The sequence below is a fragment of the Protopterus annectens genome, chromosome 15.part0 (genome assembly GCF_019279795.1).
Source record: "Protopterus annectens isolate FY-2018-M chromosome 15.part0, PAN1.0, whole genome shotgun sequence".
NCBI lineage: Eukaryota > Metazoa > Chordata > Ceratodontiformes > Protopteridae > Protopterus > Protopterus annectens.
In genome coordinates this window covers 45,136,138-45,161,338 of record NC_056749.1, presented here as the reverse complement: position 1 = coordinate 45,161,338, position 25,201 = coordinate 45,136,138, and the positions used below count along the sequence as shown (strand labels likewise).

General features: G+C 45.4%; 1 protein-coding gene across 1 annotated transcript in view; it reads right to left on the bottom strand.

Moving 5' to 3' along the window:
• The window catches only part of CENPI (centromere protein I), a 2,543,587-nt gene that overhangs the window by 1,317,702 nt on the left and 1,200,684 nt on the right, over positions 1-25,201 (bottom strand). The window lies entirely within an intron of this gene.

Sequence of the window (25,201 nt, the reverse complement as noted above, 5' to 3'; positions counted from 1 at the left end):
ACAGGGAAATGCATAGATTGAGAGGTTTACCCACTGGAAGGATAGGGCATCCACTTTCCAGGCCCTGCTGTCAGGTGTCCTGATGCAGAATTTGTTGAGCTGGTGATTACAGGGGGAGGTAAAGAGATCCATCTCTGGGGTCCCCCATTTCTGAATCAGGAGGCTGAACGTTCTGGGCTCTAGTTGCCACTCGTATGGGTCTAGGACATTTCTGCTTAAGTTGTCTGCCAGTGTGTTTTCTTTGCCTGGCAGGAACTGAGCTTGCAGATGGACCTGCATGTCCAAGGCCATGTTTCACAAAGCCATGGCTAGCCTGCAGAGTGGGTAAGAGTGGGCCCTCCCCTGCTTGTTGATGTACCACATAACAGTGGTGTTGTCTGTTTTTATTAGCAGGGTTCCAGGTGAAAGTATTTAGAGTGTGCTGCACAGGTAGCATCTCTTTTTGTATGTGCAAATAAACCTGACTTGTGCTCCAGTGGCCCCTGAATGCACTTGCCGTCCAGGTGTGTCCCCCAAGCATTATCTGATACATCTGTTGGTAGGGTCTGGGCGGCATGGGGTTGAGTAAAAGGTAGTCCCTTGATTTGGTTGCATGCTGCTGCCCAACAAAGAAACTCTGTCCTTAGACAAGGAATGACAGTTTCCAGGTCCTAAGAATGTTGGCACCAAAGACTTTTAAGTACCATTGAAGTTTCCTCATATGCAGTTCGGCATATGGAATTAGTAGGATGCATGAGCCCATGAACCATAGGGCCTGCAGGATTTTCCTTGCTGGTAGCTGGGTTCTGTTGGCCATTTGACTGAAGTAGTCGGTTTGATAGACTTGTTTTTCTGGTGTAAGGAATGCCATCTGGGATGCTGTGTCCAAGCTTGCTCCCAGGAATACAATCTTTTTGCTGATGGTGTACCCCAGGGAGGTTAGCAGATTTTTTACAAATGTCAGGTGCTGCAACAGCATTTCCTCACTGCCTGCATCAGGCAATCGTCCAAGTATGGGTAAATTTGAATTTTTCTCTGTCTGTAGTAGGCAATCGCTGGAGCCAGGCATTTTGTGAATACTCTGGGAGTAGTGAATAAGCCAAAGGGAAGTGCAGAGAACTGATCATGCATAGATCCTTCCCTGAAGCGTAGATATTTACTGCATGAGTCCCTTATAGGGATGTGCAGACAGGCTTCTTTTAAGTCTAGGGTAGCTAAACAGGTATCTTTGGCCAGCCTAAAAAGCTGCTGCTGCAGGGTGAGCATTCTGAATTTTGGTACCACCAGGAAGGTGTTTATGATGGAAAGATCTAGGATTGGGTGCCAAGTGCCCTCTTTTCTGGGTACCAGGAAAAGTCTGGAATAGTACCCTTGACCTATCTGTTCTGCAGGAACAGGGTGAATTGCCATTATACAGAGCAGGGATTGAACTTGGTTTTGTGCCTCTGCACACTGGTTTGGAGGAAGGTCTGGGAAACCTTTTGGGGTTGGCAGTGAGTTGAAGTAAAATTTGTACCCATGGGATATAATGTTGAGGACCCAGTCTTTAGTGATGGAAGTCCAGTTTACTGCATGATGGGCAAGTTTTCCTAGTAGAGGCACAAGCAGTTGGGCAGAGGTGAGGAATGAAGTTGAGAAGTCATTAGGAATCCTTCCCGTAAGGGGGTGGCTTAACACTCAATGTTTTTGAAGTGGAGGCACTCCATTGCTTAAATCTCTGCATACCCTGAGACTGTAGTCTGGGGGGGGGGTCTGTTTTCCCCTAGGTCTAGGTTGAGATGGCCTTGAGGGGGCTGGAAAGGACCAACGTTTTGAGGGGCAATGCCTACTGAATATAGGAGGCTGCACTTGCAAGAAATGTTTTACTGTCTGCATAGATTTAGCTTTTTCTTCCATCTTTTTAAGAACCTCTTCTACTCTGGTGCCAAACAGATTGTCCTTATTCAAAGGAGTGTCTAGTAATTTTGATTTGACTTGGTCTGGCAAGGTTTGCTCCTTAAGCCAAGCATGCCTTCTCAGTACAGAACCAATGACTGCTGCCCTGCAAGATGCTTCTAGGGCTTCAAAGCCATACTGCAATGTATGCTTGCTGACTTGGTTTGCAGAATGCATAAGCTCTTGCAATTCTTTATTTTCTGCACAGTCTGTAAAGGCAGCTATTTTTTTGCTTAATAACTTCCATAATATTTTATTGGTACTTCAGCATGTGAAACTGGCAATTCAAAGCCCTAATGGCGAGAGTTCCAGGGGTGTATACTTTCTTACCCCATCTGTCTAAAGCTCTGGCGTCCCTGTCCAAAGGGGTGAGATTCTTAGCTGTAGTGGCTTTGATAATTTTAGGCCCCTGGGAGATGACCTCTGGGTCAGCAGTAGGATTTTTGAAAAGGAATTTGTGAGAGTCAGGTACTCTGCAGTACCGGTTTGGTTTCCTAGGAGTAGGGGCTAAAGTATAAGGAGTTAAACTGGATTCCATAAAGACATCATCCACAACATCCAGGACTGGGGGTACTGCTAAAGGCCTATGTTGTGGCAAGTTTAGAAATTCTGAGTCTCTTTTTGGACTGAGGATAGTCTTGGCATTCCCACTGGAAATGCTCTCAAAGTATGTAAGGTTTCCCCAAAAGAAAAATCCTCTGGAGGAGAAGCAGAGGGGATGGATTCCTTTGCATCTGAATCCTCATAAGCAGATAAAGGCATGGCTTCATAATCACAGACCTCAGAGTCGTCGGACTCTTGGTCTGTTGGGGACAGGTCTCTTTCTCTTAGCAGGGGAAGGCTGACTTCCCCTAATCAGCATAATAAGGTCTTCTGCCGTTTTAAGCATTTGATGTTGTGGCAAGGAAGTAGGTGCATGAGTTTGGGTCGTCGGTGTTTTAGGTGTAACACATACTCTTTGGCCTTTGAAACTCAGTAGTTTTAGACAGAGCTGAAGACGTGAAAGAAGTCATCTGTTTGTGTCGAATATCAGTAGTGCTAAGAACTTACTCAGAAGCCGGTGCCTGCTCAGTGGCTATGGACCCATCCAAGGTAGAAACATCCGCAGTTTCTGAAGAAGAGTCTCGCGGTATACCGGACTCTGAACGGGTCTCGGTAGAGGGCTACGAATCCACTGAAGCGGGCATCAGGGGCTGTGAAAGCGCCTCAGAGTACCGGTGAACTAGTGACTAGCTTAACGGAAGCGTCGTTGGCAGTTTTGGACCTGTGCGGTCTGTCTCTGTCTTTATCCTTACGTTTTTTCGGTAGATCGGTAGTTGGATGGTTTACTGAAGCCATCTCGGAATACGGAGAACTAGAACGAAAGTATTTAGTGACAATAAGGGTCCAATGACGAATAGTTCAGGCACTGAACAAGGCACAAAACCGACTGTGAGAGACATCGTGGTCTGGGCCTAAACAGGTGATGCAGTAAGAATGAAAATCTCGGTGTGGTATTTGCTTTCCACAGGCAAGACAACTGTTAACTTTTTCTGACATCAGTTAGAGCAAGAAAAAAGGATCCCCAATGGGGTACTTGGCTTTAGAAGACTTCAGGATAACTCCGTTCGATAACGAAAACTCAGGTAGTGGCCGACCTGCACTTGTGCAAACTGGTTCTGCTTCGGGCTCCTCAGCAAGAAAGACTGATGTAATGGCATCAGCTGCCTGATTTTACACCCCTGATGACCTGACTTCAGACCTGGAGCAACAGCAACTGATGCAAAAATACTAAGTCTCTGGTATTCGGGTCGACTGAGGGTTACATGCAGGCAGATAACCCAAGTATGATGACTGCAACAGTGAAACACGAACATCATATACTTTGCTTCGGGCTCTATGGCAAGAAAGACTGATGTAATGGCGCCAGCTGCTCTCCTTTACACCACTGAACCCCTGATGTCACTCCACAGGTGACTGCAGGTGACTGCAGCTGGTGCAGGAGAAAAGCTAGACTCTGGTATTTGGGCAAACCGAGAGCTACCCAGCAGGGATAACCCACGAGTGATGACTGCAACAGTGAAACACGGAGATCATTAGTTCCCCTAGTGAGGTATCACATGAGGCTGCTTCAGTGGTTCTTGGTATCATGTAGTGACAACAGATGCTTCCCAGATAGGGTGGGGGGCATTTTCTGGAAAAAAACTGTCCAAGGCACTTGGTCTTCGCAAGAGGCCAATTTGCACATCGATGTCCTGGAACTGAGGGTAGTGCTTTTAGCATTGCAAGCATTTCAGTCTGCCCTTCCTTCAGGACCAATGCTATCCAAACAGACAACATGTCCATAGTCTGGTATATCAACAAATAGGGGGGAACCAGACCCTACCATCTATGTCAGGAAGCCCTAAGAGTTTGGCAATGGGCAATCGCCTCCAACCACTTTATGATAGCAATGCATATCCTGGGGAACTCCAACGTGATTGCGGACAAAAAGAGCAGGTGTATCCTTCTGCCTCACGAGTGGTCTCTCAATCCCACCATAGCGACGAAGATCTTTTGTCAATGGGGTTAGCCTTGCTGCGATCGGTTTGCCTCTTCCATAAACCACAAATGCAGCAGCTACTTTGCTCTAATCCCCCCTTGCAGGGAGTCCCCGAGAGATGCACTTCTTCACGATTGGCCCATGGGACTCCTGTATGCCTTTAACCCAAATTCCAGTAATTCACCAGTTTTTGAGGAAAGCCCAAATGGCTGAGAAGCAAAGTGATTCTCATTGCACCTTACTGGCCCCGTCAAGTCTGGTTGCCCTTTCTTTGACCTCACCTGGTTCACCACCTGCGGATTCTGGATCCAACTCTGAACCTGCTGTCTCACCCTCAGGGTTTGGTGCATCCCAACCATCAACATCTCAAGCTGACAGCTTTGTTTCTCCAGTAAAAGCCAGGCAGAACAACTTGTCTTCTCCAGTGCAGAAGATATTTCTAGCTTCACATAAACCGTCCACCAGAAAAATTCACCAAAATAAATGCAATGATCCTTTCTTGCCACCAGTTGATAAAGCCTTGGAATACTTGGCCACTGTATTTCAATTGGGAGCCTCAACTTCTACAATTAAGGTTCATCTAGCTGCTATTACGAATTTTCATTACGGTTTTGATGATCATTCTTTGATGTATCGTCTCTGCAAAGTTTTTCTTAAAGGCAGCCAGTATTTGAAACCCCCTTTCAAAGCTCCTCGGGATTTGACATTAGTTTTACAATGCCTAGTTCATCAGCCCTTCGAGCCAGCAGCCACTTGTGACCTTAAGTTTTAACTTGGAAGACCTTCTTCCTAGTGGCAATCATGTCTGCTAGGAGAATTTCAGAGTTACAGGCTTTGTGTGTGGATCATCCTTATACAATCTCGCACAAAGAAAGAGTATCACTCAGAACCAATCCCTCCTTCCTTCCAAAAGTTGTATCAGAGTCTAATATCAACCAGACCATAGATTTACCAGTCTTCTTTCCAACAAGACCATAGACTTACCAGTCTTAGGTTCAGGTAGGTACTAGGCTATCTGCCCGAAGGCATTTATAAGCCTAGTTGGAATGTGTTGGCTATCGCCGCCCCCTTAGATTAGTCCTCTGTGCCTCTGTCCAGCAGAGATATTGAAGTGATCCCTGGGGTAAACTTTGTTTCCTATCCACTCGTCAAGGTTTCTCTTGAATAGGGTTAGCGAGAACTCTGCCTAATGTAGACTGGAATCTTGTTCCAGAGCATGGAAGTCTCTGGGACAGGAATCTATCCCTCCGGCATGTCATATTTATTGTTGTGGGGAGGTTTAGATCCCTGGAGCGTGTGGCTCAAGGGGATATGGTTTTCTTTAGGTGGAGCATGTCCATCAATTCTGGGTTGGACATGGCCGTCTACATCAGGCAGAGATCAGCTCTGAGTAGGCGGAATGCAACAGAGTACAGCCGGAGTTTCTTCAGTCGAGCTGCATAGGATCCAGTGATCCTCTTGGTGAGAAACTTCTGTGGTCTTTCCAGTTGTTGCAGGTGTCTTGTAAGGTACATCCCAAATGGGGCACTGTACTCTATGATGGGTCTGATGAGTGATGCGTAGAGGGGCCCAATGACCTCTTTCGATCTGGATGCAAACCCTTTTGTGATTAGGTGGGCAACATAGAAGGATTTTCTAACCACTTTGGCAATGTGATTATCAAAGGAGAGGTTACTATCTACTTGGGTCCCCAGATCCCTTATTACATCTTCCATATTTAGGAGACTACCACCTATGTGGTAGTTTGCGGGTACTTTGTTTTTTCCAAAGGGGATGACTATGCACTTTTTGGCATTTAGTTGAGGCCATGGTTTTGACACCAGGTATCTGTCTCAGTCAGACCCTTCTGGAGGATGATTGTGTCAGCCGGAGAGTCAATTATAGCCCCTAGTTTGCAGCTGTCTGCGAACTTGGTCAGCCACAGTCCTCCTGTGCTTGCCTGTACCTCTACCTCTGAGAAGTACATGCCAAACAGGAGGGATCCTAGGACTGAGCCCCGGGGAACGCCACTTGTAACCGGTTTAGAGTCAGACCTAGCTCCCGCAACTCTTACCATGTGGGTTCTGTCCGTGAGCCAGATGGCAACCCATCTCCTGACGTAGGGGGTTTATGTTCAGGCTGGTGTGCTTGTCTATAATACCCGAGTGGGGAATGGTGTCGAAGGCCTTTGCGAGGTCTAGGTAGGCTGTGGGGACCACCTTTCCCTAGTCTATGGCCTTGGTAACAGTCCACCAGGTTTAGCAGGCATGATCTGCCCTTAACAAAGCCGGACTGGGTTGGGTCCAGTGTTTGGAGGTTTCCAATGTCTCTGTTAATGAGATCCATGATGATATGCTCCATAGTTTTGCAGACCAAGCTAGTCAGGCTTATAGGGCGATAGTTCCCGGGGTTCGTTGTGGCTCCACCTTTGTGGAGCGGAATAACTGTTGCTGTGCACCACTCTGTGGGCATGTAGCCTGTGGAGAGGCTGAGTTTGAACAGTGTGTTTAGGGGAGGGGTTAGTTCATCTTTGAGCTCGTGTAGGACGCAGCCTGGGACATCATCCAGTCCCATTGATGCTGTGTTTTTGGCTTTGGAGAGGGCTGTTTTAAGACTGACTGTGATTTCAGGGGCACTACATTCTTCTGGTATGGTTATGGGCCCTTTTGGGGGTGAGAGGGGGGTGAAGTTTGCAATGAACCTGTCTGCCAGGATGTTGGCTATATTGGTCGGTTCAGTGTATTTTGTGCCATTCTGCACTAACTCTGAGCAGATCTGAGAATTGCCACTTAGATTCTTGACAAAGCTAAAGAATGCCTTGTGGTTATCTTTGGAGTCCATGGCAATTTTCCTTTCGAAGCTAGCCTTGGATGATTTTATGAGGGAACGTAGTTTCTTGCTGATACTGATCAGGGATGTCTTCAGTTCTTGGGATTTTACTCCTTTCTGTACTAGTTTCCTCCTTCTGTTGTATAGCTTGTTTATGACAGGGGTCCACCAGACTGGTTTCCTTTTCTTGGAGGAGTGAGTCTTGGTTTTGTTTGGGATAGCACGATCCATGCATTCTTGTAGGTGCCTGTAGAGTGCATTAGTAAAGGATTTTGCAGCTTGGACAGTGTTATCCTTCAGCATGGGGGCTTTGAAACTTCCCACCTCGGTCCTAAGTAACGTGAAGCTTGCTTTTGAAAGGTTTTTCACAGTGGGTTCTTTGACCAGGGGGTGGTGGCGGAATGTGGATATCCAGAGTGATTAGTTTATGGTCAGATCTAACCAGCGAGGGGTTGACCTCTGGAGTGGAACACCAGTCGCCCATGTTGGTGATGACCAGGTCCAATATGTTGTCACCAGTGGTGGGGGTGTTGACCAGTTGATCCTGGGCGTTTGAGTTTATAAATTCTAGGAAATGCTTGGCAAGGGAGTTTGTACTTGAGCAGTTCTTCCAGTTGTTTGGGTAATTGAAATCACCCAATATCAGGGTGTTTGGTAGGACCTTCATGTTTCCCAGTGTTTCCAGGAATGCAGAGTGGGGGTCCTGGGACATGGTGGGTGATCTGTAGCAAGCTATAATCTGAATAGCAGTTTTGACTGTTGTTAGTTGCACGTGGATGATCGCTGAAGCATCGTGCTGTGCCACTAACCTGGAGGAGTAGGTATCCCTGATGAATATTGATACTCCCCTGCCTTTTGTATTTCGGTCTGGGTTTTGTGGCCGAAATGTATGGTATGAGTTGTAACCTGGTAGTGCTGGGTTGCTCTCTGGAGCCTTAAACCAGGTTTCTGTTACTGCACGTATATCGATTTTCTCCATACTGAGTAGTGCCTCGGGTGCGTGCATTTTGAGGTCTAGACTTCTGGCATAGAGTAGCATTACCTTCAGTTTTTTGTTACTTGTGCTATTTACGGCAGTGGGTTTGTCTTTAGAGCCTTGCCTAAAAAAGGCATTATGGGGCTGGCAAGAGCCTTGGCCAGTATTCGAAAGCCTAAGGGTGACAGATGCAAGCAGTCTCTAACGAAGCAACATGGCTGTTGAGCATGTCATCCCAGGCGGACAGACACTGGATCCCCTTTGAATGACACCAGAAACTTGGCCAATTGTTGAAATTGATAATTTTTTCTCTATACCGTGGTATCATTCTTAGTGAGGGCAGGATGCTACTCAGGGTCAGGGTCATACCGGCCTGGGCTATGTGATCAGAGAGCTCCTCCATGTCTCTTTTCATGTAGTCCAGAGAGGTACAGCTCAGGTCATTCACACCAACATGGACAATGACAGAGTCATATTTGTACTTATTCTGGAGTAAACTGAGTGCTTGTGCTATGTGGCGGATCTGGCACACCACAAGCAGCTAACAGTAACCTTCTCCTTGTTCAGCCTAGTGAGTGGGATGTCAGTGTGCCTGACTATAGAGTCACCTATTACTAGTGTGCTGGGTATGTTTATTTTGCCTTAAGGGCTGCGATTGTGTCGCACACTGGTTTTGTTAAGTATGTGTTTCATGAAAGTTTGTCTAGTTCCAAAGGAAAAAATTGAAGAGTAGACTTTGTGGAGCCAGGAATAGTTATACCCCAGCTAATCGGCGTTGCCCAGCGCAAAACCACAAAAAATGCGGGTTTTATAGCAGGGAAATGAAAGAGATAAAAATTAGCCCAAAATGGCCAATAAACTACTAATTTCTGGGCTGAAACCACTCCTCCAGGAACAGATAGGCTGCTCAAAGCTCCCTCTCTCACAGTGAACAGAGAAACTTCCTTCTATCCAAGTAAGGTATGGGCAAACACAGAAACTTGTAACACAGCCATGAATTCAGCATAAACCTGAAAACTAGACTATACTAGCTTAGAAAGGCAGGAAAACAAGTATTTTTTTTTGTTTGTTTTTTCAGAAAATAAAGCAGACACAATCAAAAAAACACTTAAATGCACAGAAATGGCTAACACTTGAGTGTGTAGCCTACAACAGTTAAACAGGTAATTTAAACACAAAAAACGACTTTGTTAAAGTGCAGGCAGTAAAATAAGTACAATATGTAGCTGAAACAAGCTTTTTAAATCACAGAAACTCTAGAAAAATCAGCGTTTTAGGTGGAATTAGCTAAAGACAGCAAGAAAATCCAGAAAAATGATACTTAATCACTCCAAAGTCTTTCTTTTGTCTCTCTGCTGTTGTATAACTCTGCAGGGCACCAGACAGGAGCTTGTTGAGGTGTATACTTTCCAACCAGACCATAGACTTACCAATCTTCTTTCCAAATTTTTCAAACAAAGGAGAGCACTGCTTGCATATTTTGGACATCCACAGACAATTACGTTTTTACTTGGACAGAACAAATTCCTCTAGAAAATCAGACCTATTTCTATCTTTTTCATATATCAGACTGGGCAAACCTGTATCAAAGGTCACCTTTTCAAAAAGGTTGAGAGACTGCATTACTATTCTGCCCTTCATAGCAATATAGGCAGTTTGTATCATAGTTGTACAGTTTGAGCATTTTTTATCTGTTGCTGCCATCTAGTGGCCTTTTATTTATAACAGTTAGATTAACTTGTTTTACAGCATTGTAGCAAGCCTCAGGAAGTGATGTAACTCAGTCAGGAAGCAGTTTTCTTTCTAGCCCTCATGAAGTGCAGTCATGATCTTCATTTTCCAGGCCCTGGCATTCACATCTCCTGTAAGTAATTTGTATGTTGTAATTCTTTGTATTTAGAAAGTGCTGTATATTGTATATATTCTGATATGTTGCTATTTGTATTGTGTTGCAGTTTTACAAAAAAGTATTAAAGTTAAGAAATATCAGTAAAGCTACAAGAAACCCGGATTCATTCGCTTACTGGATTTTCTTAAAGTGTTAAGCTGTCCTTTTAGCTGTACTACACCTCACACAGTGCTGTGAGAATAGCACAGTAAAAAGGAGATTGTTGCAGTCCTGAATACAAGAGGTCACTGCACTGCAAATATGAATCTGAGATCAGGGAAGAAGTATAAATCTGAGGAAATGTCCCCCCATGACACAGCATGGCAGGGAGAGCAGCTCTAGTGTCCCGAAAGATGATACATGGTAACATGGCTCCAAATCATCAAGATCCAGTAAGATGTCCTCAACATGTTCCTTAGCAATCAGAGCTTGTGCCAAAGCAGATGCAGCACGTGCCCAACTGGCATTTGCTGAAAACAAAGCCATTATGATGTGACTAAAGGAAGAATTGAAAGCTAACCTACATATTCTTCAGCGCAGCAGCGGCCACTGCTTACCTGGAAGCAAATTCATCAGTAAGCAAGATAACTCACTTAGAACCAGAAATCCCAGAGAAACCTCTCTCCTCTGCTGAACGTTCAAAGTACATCCAGAAACTTACTAATATGCATGCAAGCCAGCAGTTACCCAAGATTATGCAAGGAGAATCCAGCCCAAAGCCAGCAGATGTCCTGAGTATGCCCCATCAATTTTGTGATGTCAGCAGTGTCAAACCAACTAAAGAGCCTCCAGGGCTCCTTGGAAATGGAAATCCAGGACTCCCACTACCACAGTCTAAAGATTACATGCCTGAACACCAAAAAGCACAGTTGTGTACACTTACCATAAATGTAGATGTTCGAGTGTATTCACTGTTGCAGTCATTACATTTGGGTAATCTGCTGGCAGGCTTCCCTCATTTGGCCCTAATTCCAAAGTCTTAGGTACTGCATCTGTTGCTGTCTCCTCTTCCAGGACGTCAGGTCGTCAGGGGTATAAAAAGTACAGTTTTGTACCTACCATAAATGTAGATGTCCGATAGATATGCAACTGCAGTCATAACATATGGGTTGTCCTGCCTCAGGCAGCCCTCGGTCGGCCGAATTCCAAAGTCTGCGTCCGGCGTCAGCTGGTGTCGCCTCCTCTCCGACGTCAGAACGGCTGGAGTATAAAGGCATCGGCCGACGCCATCTTCTTCAGTGTTTCTTGCCCCAGATGCCAGGTGCCCTCCTAGGAAGGCTAAATTTGGTGAATGGATAAAGAATTCCAGACATGCACAACAGTAATAAACAGATACACCATAGAGATACCCCCAGCTAATAGGAATAGGGGTAGTGGACCCATAAAGAAGGTTGCAGAGGGGTAGGAGGGTGGGAGAATCCGACTGCAGTTGCATATCTATCAGACATCTACATTTCTGGTAGGTACAAAACTGTACTATGTCCTTCAAGAATGCAACTGCAGTCATAACATATGGGTTGAATACCATAGCCAAGCTGGGGGTGGTTGGAACTAAGAAAGTGATGGTGTAGCTAAAATGCCCTGCAGGATTGCCGAAGCAAAGCCTGCTCGGGATCTGGAGTATAAAGGCAGGTTGTAGTGCTTGGTAAATGTATGCATGGAGCTCCATGTAGCATAGCCTCTAGAATGTCCTTTGTAGCCACTCCTCTTAGGAAAGCTGTGGATGTGGCTATAGCTCTGGTGGAGTGTGGCCTAATATTGGCTGGCACACCTTTTCCATGAAAAGAGTAGCAGAATCTGATGCAGTGTCCAATCCATTTGGAAATTGTTTGTTTGGAGATTGCTTTTCCTTGTACTCCAGCAGCAAAGGCTACAAACAGTTGGTCAGACTTTCTGGTGGCCTTAGTTCTGTCCAAGTAGTAGCGTAGTTGCCTGTGTATGTCCAAAGTATGCAGCAGTGCTTCCCCCCTGTTTTGAGGATTGGGGAAGAAAGTAGGCAGGTGAATGGCTTGATTTAGAGACACCCTGGAAATTACTTTTGGCATGAAAGAAGGATTGGTTCTTAGAGAGATTCTGTCCTGATGAAAAATGAGAAAAGGAGGTACTGCCATGAGTGCCTGTATCTCCGAGACTCTTCTTGCTGATGTGATTGCCAATAGGAACACCGTTTTCCATGAGAGAAATTGCATTTCTGAAGTTGCTGCTGGTTCAAAGGGAGGAAGAGTTAATTTTTCCAAGACGAAGTTGAGGTCCCATGCAGGTACTGGCGGTTTCCTGGGAGGTTTGATATTCTTTATCCCCCTTAGGAACTGTCTTAGCAAAGGATGCGAAAACGCAGGTGGATCACAATTGTATTTTGCTGAGATTGCTGAGGCATGAATCTTTATGGAAGAATATGAGAGACCAGTATGAAACATTTCTGCCAAGTATTCCAATATCTGAGGTATACTCACTACTGTTGTATCCAGACCCCTGTTAGCATTCCAGATGATGAATCTCTTCCACTTGGCTGAATAGGTTTTCCTGGTGGAAGGTCTGCGTGCTTCCAGTAAGATCTCTTGAACTTTTTTGGAAAGAGGGATATCGGAAGGAGTCATGGTGACCTCCAGGCTGTCAGATGCAATGTTTTCAGGTTTTGATGAACCGTCCTGTAATTGTGTTGTGTTAGAAGCAGAGGCCATAGGGGCAGAGGCCACGGTTTGGTCCGAGTTATGCTCAACAGCAATGGATACCAGTGCTGTCTTGGCCAGTCTGGAGCTATCAAAATGCCTGTTGGTTGTTCTGCTTTGATCTTCAGTATCACCTTGGTCAGCAGTGGTAGAGGAGGGAATGCATAAATTGCTAGGGACTTCCAGCTGAAGGAGAGAACATCCGTTTTCCAGGCTAGAGGATGGTGAGTCCTTGTACAGAACTTTTCCAGGTGATGATTCATGTGAGAAGCAAAGAGATCTATGTCCGGTCTTCCCCATGTCCTTGTTATTTGTGAGAAAATGTGAGGATGCAGCATCCATTCATGTGGATCCAAGAAATTTCTGCTCAGCTTGTCCGCCAGTACATTGTCCTTGCCTGGCACAAACTGGGATTGTAGATGTATGTTCAGACTTGGGGATTTTTCCCAGAGAATCATTGTTAGTCTGCAGAGGGGATAAGAATGAGTGCCTCCCTGCTTGTTTATATACCACATAACCATGGTGTTGTCTGTCCTTATTAGTAAATGTCCTTGTTGAAGTGTTTTTTTGAAGGTCTCGATTGCATGTATCACTGCCAACATCTCTTTTTGGTTTATGTGCAGATGCCTTTCCCTTGGTGTCCATTGACCTTGAATGCATCTGCCCGCCATGTGCGCCCCCCCCATCCATGGTCTGAGACGTCTGTTGTAATCATTTGACCTGTTTGAGGTTTGTTGAAAGACATGCCTTTGTTTAACTGACTTGCTTGAGGCCACCACAAAAATTCTCTTTGCAGACATGGAATGAGTGGGATTACGTCCTCTTGGCTTTGGCTGTGTTGGGACCATAAGCTTTTTAAATACCATTGCAGCTTTCTCATATGAAGTCTTGCCAAAGGTATCAGAAGAATGCAAGATGCCATGAACCCCAGGGCCTGCAGGATTTTCCTTGCAGTCAGCTGGGAGAGCTTTGCTAGGCCTTTGAAGTACTCTGGTAACTGCTGTTGTTTTTCCTCTGTGAGATAAGCCATCTGTGTTTTTGTGTCCAGTTTGGCTCCTAGGAAAATGATCTGTTGGGATGGCAGAAGTCTTGATTTCTGAATGTTGACTGTGTATCCCAAGGCCTGTAGTAATTGAATGACATAGTCCAAGTTTGCTATCAGGGTTTGCTTGTTGTCTGCTTGTATGAGGCAGTCGTCCAGGTAGGGGTATATTTGAATCCCCTGGAGTCTGCAATGTGCCACTACTGATGCCAGGCATTTCGTGAATACTCTGGGCGCAGTAGATAAGCCAAACGACAATGCTGAGAATTGATAATGCTCTGTCCCTGCAAGAAATCTGAGGTATCTTCTGCAGCTTTGTCTGATTGGGACATGCAGGTATGCCTCCTTGAGGTCCAGAGTGACCAGCCAAGACCCCTTGCCCAGCAGGGGAAGGAGTTGCTGCAATGTCAGCATTTTGAACTTTGGCACAATGAGATAAGTATTTAGAATAGACAAGTCCAGTATAGGTCTCCATTTGTTTTCCTTTCTTGGAACAAGGAACAGTCTTGAATAAAATCCCTGGCCTTGTTCCTGTGGAGGAACCTTTTCTATTGCTTTTATATTTAACAGCTTTGAAACTTGAATGAGTGCCTCTGCCCATTGATGAAGTGGCAGGTTTGGCATGCCTTGTCTTATTGGTAAAGTATGGAAGTGGAATCTGTAACCTTTGTCTATTAAATCCAGAATCCAGTTGTCCTTGGTTAAGATATGCCAGTTTTTTGAGAATAAGCATAATTTTCCGCCCAAAGGTGCTTCTCTTTGAGCCTTTGTGGGTGGTATGAAAGTCAAGTCATTGTGGTTGTCCTTGTGGGGCAGCTGGACTGCCTGTGCCACTTCTTTGATTTGGTGGTTGCCATTGGCGGCCCCTGTAGGAGCTTCGGTATTGCCCTCTACCTCGGGCACGCCTGTTTTTTCCCCTTTGAAACTTGTCAGTGTCCAGAAAGGACCAATTCTTTGAAGGCCAATTCCTGCTGAATCTGGGTGGCTGAACCTGGAGGAAATCTTTGACTGTCTGAACTGATTTAGCTTTTTCCTCAATAGACTTCAACACATCTTGTGCATTAGCACCAAAAAGCTTCTGTTTTTCTAAAGGTGCATCAAGTAACTTTACTTTAACATGGTCTGGCAGTGGCTGTTCTTTTAACCAAGCATGTCTACGTATAACAGCCCCAGTCATAGCTGCCCTACATGAAGCCTCCAATGCATCATAGCCACACTGAAGAAAATGATTGCTAACCTGCTGAGTGTTATGTACTAGATCCTGCAATGCCTTTCTATCAATAGGCTCAGGAGAGGCTAGTTTTTTTCCTGTAAATCATCCAGTAAAAAATCCTGGTACTGAAACATGTGAAAAAGGCAATTAAGTGACCTCATGGCCTGGGTGGTAGAGGTATAAACTTTTTTACCCCATCTCTCCAGGGACCTAGCTTCCCTATTAGCTGGCAGTGGATTCTTGGCTGTGGAAGTAGCCACTCCCTTGGGGCCCTGTGAAATGGTTTCTAGATCCACAGAATGGGCCTTAAAGAGATGTCTGTGGGTGTCAGGGACCCTATAATATCTGTCTGGCTGGAAAGGAGCAGGAGGGAGAGAATCAGGGTTAGCACTGGAGTCGGAGAAAACATCATCCAGGACATCCATAACTGGAGGGATAGCTAAAGGTCTGTGCTGGGGTAGCTTGAGGAAGGTACGTAGCCTTTTCCTGGAATCTGAGAATTCCTGACCCTGCCATTTAAAATGCTCCCTCATAGAGTGTAGGACTTCACCAAACGAAAAATCCTCTGAAGGAGAGGCAGAGGGAATAGATTCCTCAGCATTGGAGTCCTCATAGGCCTGGAAGGATTCTTCTTGGGTATCTGAAGGCTCAGAATCCCCAGAGGCTTCATCTGAAGAGAGGTTGTCGGCCTGCTCAGTCCTGGGCCTTTTCTCTTCAGGCGGCTGAGAACCTCTGTCAGGATGAGGCTGAGACCCCCTGATAAGTGAAATAAGATCTGCAGCAAGAGACATTATCTGTTTATCAGAAGAAGGGGCCTGGGCGGTAGGTTTAGGATGGGCCTTGGCCTGGCTGGAGGCCTTAGCATGTGCAAAGGCCTTGATGGACATGGATACAGGAGGCCTAGCTGCCCCACGTGCATGAGTAACCTTGTCTACAGGAATGGTGTCGGGTAGATCCAGAACTTCAGTTTCTGGAGGAAAGTCAACAACCGGCACCGGTGTAGACTCCGAGACCGAAGGACGAGTTAACGCTGTGTCGTCGGCCTGGAGCGGTTGAATTACTGCTTCCGAAGGGACCGAAGCACTAGCGGAGGGTTTAGGAGGAGTATCGGTGGAAGACGCGGGCCGAGGATGTCGGTCCCGGTCCTTTCGTTTTTTGGAAGATTGAGTAGTCTGTTGTTCCAACGGCATGATATAAGCGAAAGATTCGCCGAAAAAGTCTTCGGCAAATTCTGCCCGGTGCCTGAGTGCGCGCTTATTAAAGCAAGAACAGGCAGCACAGGCCGAGACGTCGTGGTCTGGGCCCAGGCAAGGAAGGCAATAAGAATGGAAGTCCTTATGAGGTATTTGTTTACCACAAGACAAACAATTATTAACTTTCTCAATTTGTTCTGACATCGGCTGAGGCAAGAAAAAATGTTCCCCAACGGGGTACTTAGCTTTTAGATGACTTCGGTACTGAAAACACAGGAGCTGACCGACCGGCACTTGCGAACTGCTTCTGCTTCAGGCACCGCGCGGCAAGAAAGACTGAAGAAGATGGCGTCGGCCGATGCCTTTATACTCCAGCCGTTCTGACGTCGGAGAGGAGGCGACACCAGCCGACGCCGGACCCAGACTTTGGAATTCAGCCGACCGAGGGATGCCTGAGGCAGGACAACCCATATGTTATGACTGCAGTTGCATTCTTGAAGGACATCATGCAGCCGATGCCATTTTCTTTAGTTTTTCTTGCCCCCGATGTCAGGTGCCCCCCCAAACAGGTAGCAAATATATATATATATATATATATATATATATATATATATATAAAATGCATCAATATAAACTTTACCTTGATCCATAAGCAAATACACCACATTCGTTGTAGAAAATAGAGAAGGAAAGATAAACTCCAGAATGACAGGGGGTTGGTGGGAGGGTAACCTGGACTGCAACAGTGAATACACTTGAACATCTACATTTATGGTAAGTATACACAACTGTACTATGTTCTTTGTGTTTCACTGTTGCAGTCATTACATTTGGGAAGAATCCCAAAGCCATGGTTGGGAGGCTGGAGCTAAACAGCATTAGGTGCGGCTAAAAGGCCCTGCAGAACTGCAGTGGCAAAGCCTGCCCTGGACTTAAGAGTAAAGAGGCAAATGATAGAGCTTTGTAAAGGTGTGAACAGAACTCCAAGTAGCAGCGTCTAAAATGTCTTTGGTTGGTACTCCTCTGAGAAAGGCTGCTGAAGTAGCTGCAGCTCTGGTGGAATGAGACCTAATGCCCTTGGGCACAGGTTTACTATGGTGTAAGTAGCAGAAACGGATGCAGTGGCTTATCCACTTTGAAATTGTCTGCTTTGAAATAGCCGTTCCTTCTGATCCTGCAGCATATGACACTAGTAATTGCTCAGTTTTTCTTAAAGCTTTAGTCTTGCTCAAGTAGAATCTTAGCTGTCTGTGTGTGTCCAAGGAATGCAGAATTCTCTCCCCCTTGTTCTGCGGACTTGGATAAAAGGTAGGCAGATGAATTGTTTGGTTAAGAGCCACAATGGAAACCACCTTAGGCATAAATGTAGGATTTGTCCTGAGAGACACCCTGTCTGGGTAAAATATGATAAAAGGCTCTACAGCCATGAGGGCCTGTAACTCTGAAACTCTTCTTGCTGAAGTAATTGCTAGTAGCAGAGCTGTTTTCCATGCTAAGAACTTTATATCAGCGGTAGCAGCTGGTTCAAATGGAGGCAGGGTGAGCCTTTCCAACACATAATTGAGGTCCCATGCAGGTAATGGTGATCTTCTAGGAGGCCTTAAATGTTTGGCTCCTCTAAGATACTGTTTTAGTAAAGGATGAGAGAAGATTGGTGGCTCTGTATTGTAATGAGCCGAAATGGCAGAGGCATGGATTTTAATTGATGAGAAAGATAGGCCTTTGTCAAGCATCTCAGTTAAGTACTGTAATATCTGAGGAATATTTGGTTCTGCTGTATCAGTTCCTTGTGCTTGATTCCAAGCACAAAATCTCTTCCATTTGTCAGCATAAGATTTTCTAGTACTAGGCCTTCTAGCTTCCAAAATGACATCCATCACAGCTTTACTGAGAGGTGTTGTTTGTATAACTACCTGATCAGCCATGCTGCCAGGTTCAGTGTCTGTAGTTGATTGTGCAGGATCTGATTGTTTTGCTGGGACAGTAGTTGTGGTCTTTGAGGCAAGGTCCAAGCTGGGTATTGAGACAAGTTCCTTAGGAGTGGGTACCAGTATTGGCGGGGTCAGTCCAGGGCAATTAGTATAATCTTTGGTTTCTCTTGTCTGACATTTAGGAGGACCTTGGGGAGAAGAGGCAGAGGAGGAAAGGCGTAATCTGATAGGTTTTTCCAAGTGAAGGATAGGGCATCCACTTTCCATGCTTGTCTGTGATAAGTCCTTGTGCAGAATCTTTTTAATTGATAATTTTGAGGAGAGGCAAACAGATCTATGTCTGGGCTCCCCCATTTCTCTGTTGTCATGCTGAAGACTTGTGGATCTAGTTTCCACTCCTGCAGGTCCATAAGGTTTCTGCTTAAATCATCTGCCAGAGTATTTTGCTTTCCTGGCAGGAACTGAGCTTGAAGATGTATTCGGTAGATCAAAGCTGTGTTCCACAGTGCCATGGCTAATCTGCAAAGGGGTATGAGTGTGTGTCCCCTTGCTTGTTAATATACCACATGACCGTGGTGTTGTCAGTCTTTATCATTAGTTGTCCTGGATGCAGTAAGTCCTTGAAGGCTGTTTAGGCATTTTGAACAGCTAGTATCTCTTTCTGGTTGATATGTAGATGCATTTGTTTTAGGGTCCATATGCCCTGAATGCATCTTCCTGCCATGTGGGCCCCCAGGCATATCTGATGCATCTGTTATGGTTTGGCTGGCAGGGGGTAGAGTGAAGGCCCATCCCAGGTTTTGGTGACATGCCTTTGCCCACCATAGAAACTCCTGTTGTAGGCAGGGAATGAGAGGAATCATTGTTTCCAGACTGTGAGAGTGTTGACTCCATAAACTTTTTAGGTACCACTGAAGTTTCCTCATATGCAGTCTTGCATATGGAATCAGTAGAATGCAGGATGCCATGAAGCCCAGAGCCTGCAGAATTTGTCTTGCAGATAACTGGGTTTTTGTTGCCATCAGTTTGAAGTACGTAGTCAGTTGCCTTTGCTTGTCTGGTGTGAGGTAAGCCATCTGGGCAGTTGTATTCAAGCTTGCACCCAGGAATGTTATCTTTTGAGAGGGTACCAGTTGTGATTTCTTTTCGTTTATTGTGTACCCTAGGCATGCTAGAAGCCTTTTCACAAATGCCAGGTGTCGAAGATGAGTGTCCTTGTTGTCTGCTTGAATGAGACAGTCGTCCAAGTAAGGGTATATTTGTATACGTCGTTGTCTGCAAAATGCAATTACTGATGCCAGGCACTTGGTAAAGACCCTGGGCGCAGTAGATAAGCCAAAGGGCAGTGCAGAGAATTGGTAATGCATTAAGCCAGCCTTGAATCTGAGGTATCTTCTGCACAACTGTCTTATTGGGACATGCAGGTATGCCTCTTTTAGGTCTAATGTCACCAGCCAAGCATTCTTGCCCAGCATGGGCAGAAGCTGCTGCAAAGTCAGCATTTTGAATTTTGGAATGTCCAGGTATGTGTTCAAAATCGATAAATCCAGTATTGGCCGCCAGACCTTGTCCTTTCTGGGAACCAAGAACAGTCTTGAGTAAAAACCTTGTCCTTTTTCCTGTTCTGGTACTGGCTGAATGGCCCCCATATCCATGAGGGACGTAACCTGTTTCTGTGCCCCTGCCCATTGATTTTTTTGGCAGATCGGGCCAACCATGTGCCATTGGCAGAGTGTGGAAATGGAATCTGTATCCCTGTGATACTATGTTTAGTACCCACTTGTCCTGGGTTAACTGCCGATTTTGAGCAAAAAGTGCTAATTTTCCCCCTAAGGGTGCTGCCAAAAGGTAAGTGCTTGGTGTAGGCAGAGGGAAGTCATTGGGACTGTTTTCTGTAGGTTTGCACTTTATCTCCTCCAGATTTGGAGGTAGAAGCACCCCATTGATTTGACCTGTATGAATCTTATGCCTGGTATCTGGAACACTTAGGGTGTCGGGATTTGCCCCTTTGAGCTCTGTCTGACACAGGGAAGGATCATTTTTTTGTAGGCCAGTGTCTACTGAATCTTGGTGGCTGCACTTGTAAGAAGTCATTAACAGTTTGCATAGACTTAGCTTTGTCTTCCATTTTCTTTAAAACCTCTTCTGTCTTAATACCAAACAGAGTATCATGCTGTAAAGGTGCATCTAGCAATTTAGCTTTAACATGATCAGGCAAATGTTGTTCTTGGCATACCTCCTAATTACAGATCCAGTAACTGCGGCCCTGCAGGAGGCCTCTAAGGAATCAAAACCACATTGCAAAGTATGCTTTTCAACTTGTTCAGTTGCATGCAATAATTCCTGTAATTCTTTATTTTCTGCATATTCAGAAATCATCATTTTCTGTTTCAGCAATCCCATAACATGTTGTTGGTACTTAAGCATATGAAATTGACAGTTTAAGGCCCTGACTTGCCAAGGTTGCAGATGTATAAACCTTTTTTCCCCATCTGTCCAGTGCCCTTGAATCTCTGTCAGAGGGGGTAGGATTTTTTGCCGCTGAGACCCTAACTCCCTTTGGACCCTGTGAAATAGTTTCAGGATCAGCAGCAGGGTTTATAAATAAAAACTTATGTGAGTCAGGGACCCTGTAATATCTGTGTCAGGCTTACTGGGAGCCGGAGGTAAGGAGTCAGGGGTCAGGCTTGACTCCGAAAAACGTCTAAAACAGGGGGAATGGCTAAAGGCCTGTGCTGAGGGAGAAGAAGGAAATCCCTGAGCCTCTTTTTTGATTCTGAGAAATCTTGACTCTCCCAGTGAAAATGCTCCCTCAAAGTATGCTAGGTTTCTCCAAAAGAATAATCCTTTGGAGGAGATGCAGATGGTATAGACTCCTCTGTATCAGAATCCTCATAGGGAGGTATAGATAATTCCTGATCTGAAGAGGAATCAGAAAAAATATAAACCTGATCTGAAGATCCATAATCTGTGGCTTGCCTAGGCCTCTTATCTGGAGGGGGATGGGTACCCCTAATCAAGGTAATAAGGTCTTCAGCCATTTTGATCATTTGTTTTTTAGGCATAGAGGCCAGTGCGCCGTGGCTCATGTGTCGGTGTTTTAGACTTGGAAGTTGCTTTTATCTTTGGTTTTGCAGCTGTCGTCGGTTTGATATACAAATGTTGAGGTCTGAATACATCCTCAGAAGCTGGTGCCTGCTCAGCGGCTCCAGACCCATCCGAGGGAGATACATCCATCGGCCCAATACCTTGAGTATCTTGTGGCATGCCGGACTCCACATGGGTGTCAGTAGAGGCCTGCGACTTGAAGGTAGCGGGTATCAGGGGCTGCTAAAGCGCCTCACTGAGTACCGGCGAACCGGCGACTGGCTTAGAAGAAGCTTCGTCGTCGGTTTTGGATCTCAACTGCCTTTCTCTGTCCTTTTCTTTGCATTTTTTGTATACTCCGGTAGTTGGATTGCTATCCGAAGACATTTCTGGGTAATTAAATCTGTTTCCAAAATACTTAGAGGCAAAGATATACAGACACTTAATAGTGCGTTGGTTAAATCTAGCACAAAACCGACAGCCAGGCACGTTGTGATCAGGGCCTAGGCAAGGAATACAGTACAAGTGGAAATCCTTATGAGGTATTTGCTTCCCACAAGTAATACCATTACTAACTTTTTCTGACATCAGAATGGAGCAAGAAAAAAGTTTCCCCAACGGGGTACTTAGCTTTAGTGAAGACTTCTGTTCTGAAACTCAAACTCGAATATTTCAGTAGTCGGCCGACCGGCACTTGCAAAATGCTTCTGCTTCGGGCACCGCACAAGAAAGATTAAAGAAAATGGCATCGGCTGCATGTTTTATACCCCTGACGACCTGACGTGATGGAAGAAGAGACAGCAACTGACGCAGGACCCAAGACTTTGGAATTCAGGCCGACTGAGGGCAACCTGCCAGCAGATTACCCAAATGTAATGACTGCAACAGTGAAACACGAAGATCATACAAGATGTCACAAAGTATCTTATCCACAAAGAAATGGTTAACTCTGGTTTTATCAAGTTTGACGACTGTCCAGAAAACTATTGGGCACGGAAGTCCTCCTTTCTGAGTGCAACTAGAGACTTAAATTTGGCAGCTGCAGAAATGCTGGACTTAATGATAAAATGGTTGGGCAAAGAGTCAGCAGAGCACGCAAAAAGCATGTGTAGAGAATACTTATTTAACCCTTTGGCAGGACTTAACATGGCATGGCAGATGCTAGAAGAAAGGTATGGTTCACCTGAAGCAATTGGAGGTGCTTTACTGAAAAAGCTTGAAACCTTCCCCAAGTTGAGCAATAAAGACAATACAAAATTACAACTGGGCAATCTTCTTCTAGAAATAGTGTGTGCTAAAGAGGAGGGCTATTTGACAGGCCTTTCATATTTAGACACTGCTCGTGGTACTAATCCAGTAGTGGAGAAACTACCATATACCTTGCAACAAAACTGGGTATCTGTTGGAGCTAAATACAAAGAGGAAAATGGAGTAGCTTTTCCCCCTTTCTTTGTGTTTTCCAGGTTTGTTCAGCAGCATGCAAAGATCAGGAGCGATCCCAGCTTTGCTTTCATTTGCAGCAGCAATCCCCCACACAGACCAGACAAGCCTTCCAGACCTCATGGTAATACTTCTGTGTTCACACACAAAACAGTTGTACCTTCAAGGGCCACAAGCTGTCAAGACAGCAGCAAGGTGAGCCCTACAGAAAGTCCTGATAGGCAATGCCCAATTCACCGGAAGCCTCATCCTCTGAAAAGGTGCAGAAGGTTTAGAGGTAAGCCTATTGAGGAGAGAATGTCCTTTCTTAAACAAAATGGCATCTGTTTCAAGTGCTGTGAATTTACTAAGCATATAGCTAAAGACTGTAAAATATCAGTCGAGTGCACAGAATGTGGCAGTGAGAAACACATAGCGGCCTTGCACCCTGACCCACCTCCATAACCAGCAGGGATGGTAGAAGCCAGGAAAGATCAGGGCAGGGAGCCCTGCTCCACCTCCACAACCAGCAGGGATGGTAGAAACCAGGAAAGATCAGGGCAGGGAGCCCTGCTCCACCTCCACAACCAGCAGGGATGGTAGAAGCCAGGAAAGATCAGGGCAGGGAGCCCTGCTCCACCTCCACAACCAGCAGGGATGGTAGAAGCCAGGAAAGATCAGGGCAGGGAGCCCTGATCCACCTCCACAACCAGCAGGGATGGTAGAAGCCAGGAAAGATCAGGGCAGGGAACCCTGATCCACCTCCACAACCAGCAGGGATGGTAGAAGCCAGGAAAGATCAGGGCAGGGAGCCCTGCTCCACCTCAACAACCAGCAGGGATGGTAGAAGCCAGGAAAGATCAGGGCAGGGAGCCCTGCTCCACCTCCACAACCAGCAGGGATGGTAGAAGCCAGGAAAGATCAGGGCAGGGAGCCCTGCTCCACCTCCACAACCAGCAGGGATGGTAGAAGCCAGGAAAGATCACGGCAGGGAGCAAAAAGAGGATCCCCTTCTTCAGTGATGTCTAGGTGCACTGAAATCTGTGGCCAAGGTAAAAATCCACGGCCACTTTCTAAAATCTGTTTAGTCACTGTGTATCCCACCGGGAAAAGAGACAAAGCAGTGAAGATTTATGCAGTTCTTGATGAGCAGAGCAACAAACCACTTGCAAGGTCAGACATTCAATATCTTTAATGCTAAATATCTTTAATATTAAAAAACTGCTGCTCCCTCTACTCTAAAGACATGTGCAGGCATTATGGAAACTGCAGGCAGAAGAAGCATAGACTTTGTTACTGAATCTTCTGATAAGGAAAAGCGATTCCTATTACCTACACTTTGGAGTGTGACAAGATACCTGATGACAAGTCAGAAAGTCCTTCTCCAGAGGTGGTTTATCATCACACTCACCTCCGCCCAACTGCTCACCTCATTCCAGCTATTTCTCGTGCTTCCACCCTTTTGCTTCTTGGAAGAGACATTTTAGAAGGACACACAGTGCATGAGCAAATTAATGGACCGGTCAATGCCCCTTAAGCTCAGAGACTTGACTTGGGGTGGGTCATTGTAGGAGAAGTTTGCCTGGGATCAGCTCACCAGCCAAACAGCATCAGTTCCTTCAAGCCGTCTGTGTTAACAAATGGCCACACATCCTTTTTCAGTCCATGCCAGAACAATTTTATTGGTAAAGAAACTTTTGATAATTTAACACGGTTTTGGGACTCTTCTTCACACAGAAAAGAAGATACCAACTTTAACATAGAAACTGACCATCTAGGGGTTTCAGTGTTCCAGAAATCAAAGGATGATAATAAACAAGCCCTGTCCATATCAAGCCTTTCTCCGGAACATGGACAGAGAGACTTACCAGGATGATAATGTCAGCTGGGTGCCCCCTCTGCCATTTTGCACACCCAGGTATCGTTTACCTTGTAATAGAGAACAAGCCATGAAGCACCTGAACTCTCTTCGTAGAACCTTACAAAAAAAGCCAAAGGTAGAGAGAGATTTCAAAGACTTCATCAAAAGGTTACTGGATAATGATCACGTTGAAATTGCAGGACCACTGGATCAAGGTAAAGAACACAGGTATCTGCCAATGTTGGTGTTTACCACCCACACAAACTTGATCAAATAAGAGTTGTGTCTGATTCCAGTGCAGAATGTGAAGGTATTTCTTTAAATAAGGTAGTGTTAAGTGGTCCTGATCTAAACAATACTCTACTAGGGGTCCTCATGTGCTTTAGAAAAGAGCCCATAACCTTAACAGCTGATGTGCAGCAGATGTTTTACTGTTTTCTGGTGAGAGAGGACCACCAAGATTATTTACATTTTCTCTGGTACAAAGATCATGACATAGACATAGAAGTAGTGGAGTACAGAATCAGAGTACATGTCTTCGGCAACAGTCCCTCTCCTGCTATGGCTATATACTGTATGCGTAAAGACATTATGGACAAGATGCCAAACACTTTTGTGTTGAGAAACTTCTATGTAGATGATGGACTCGCATCTGCTAGCACTCCTGAGATAGCAATTG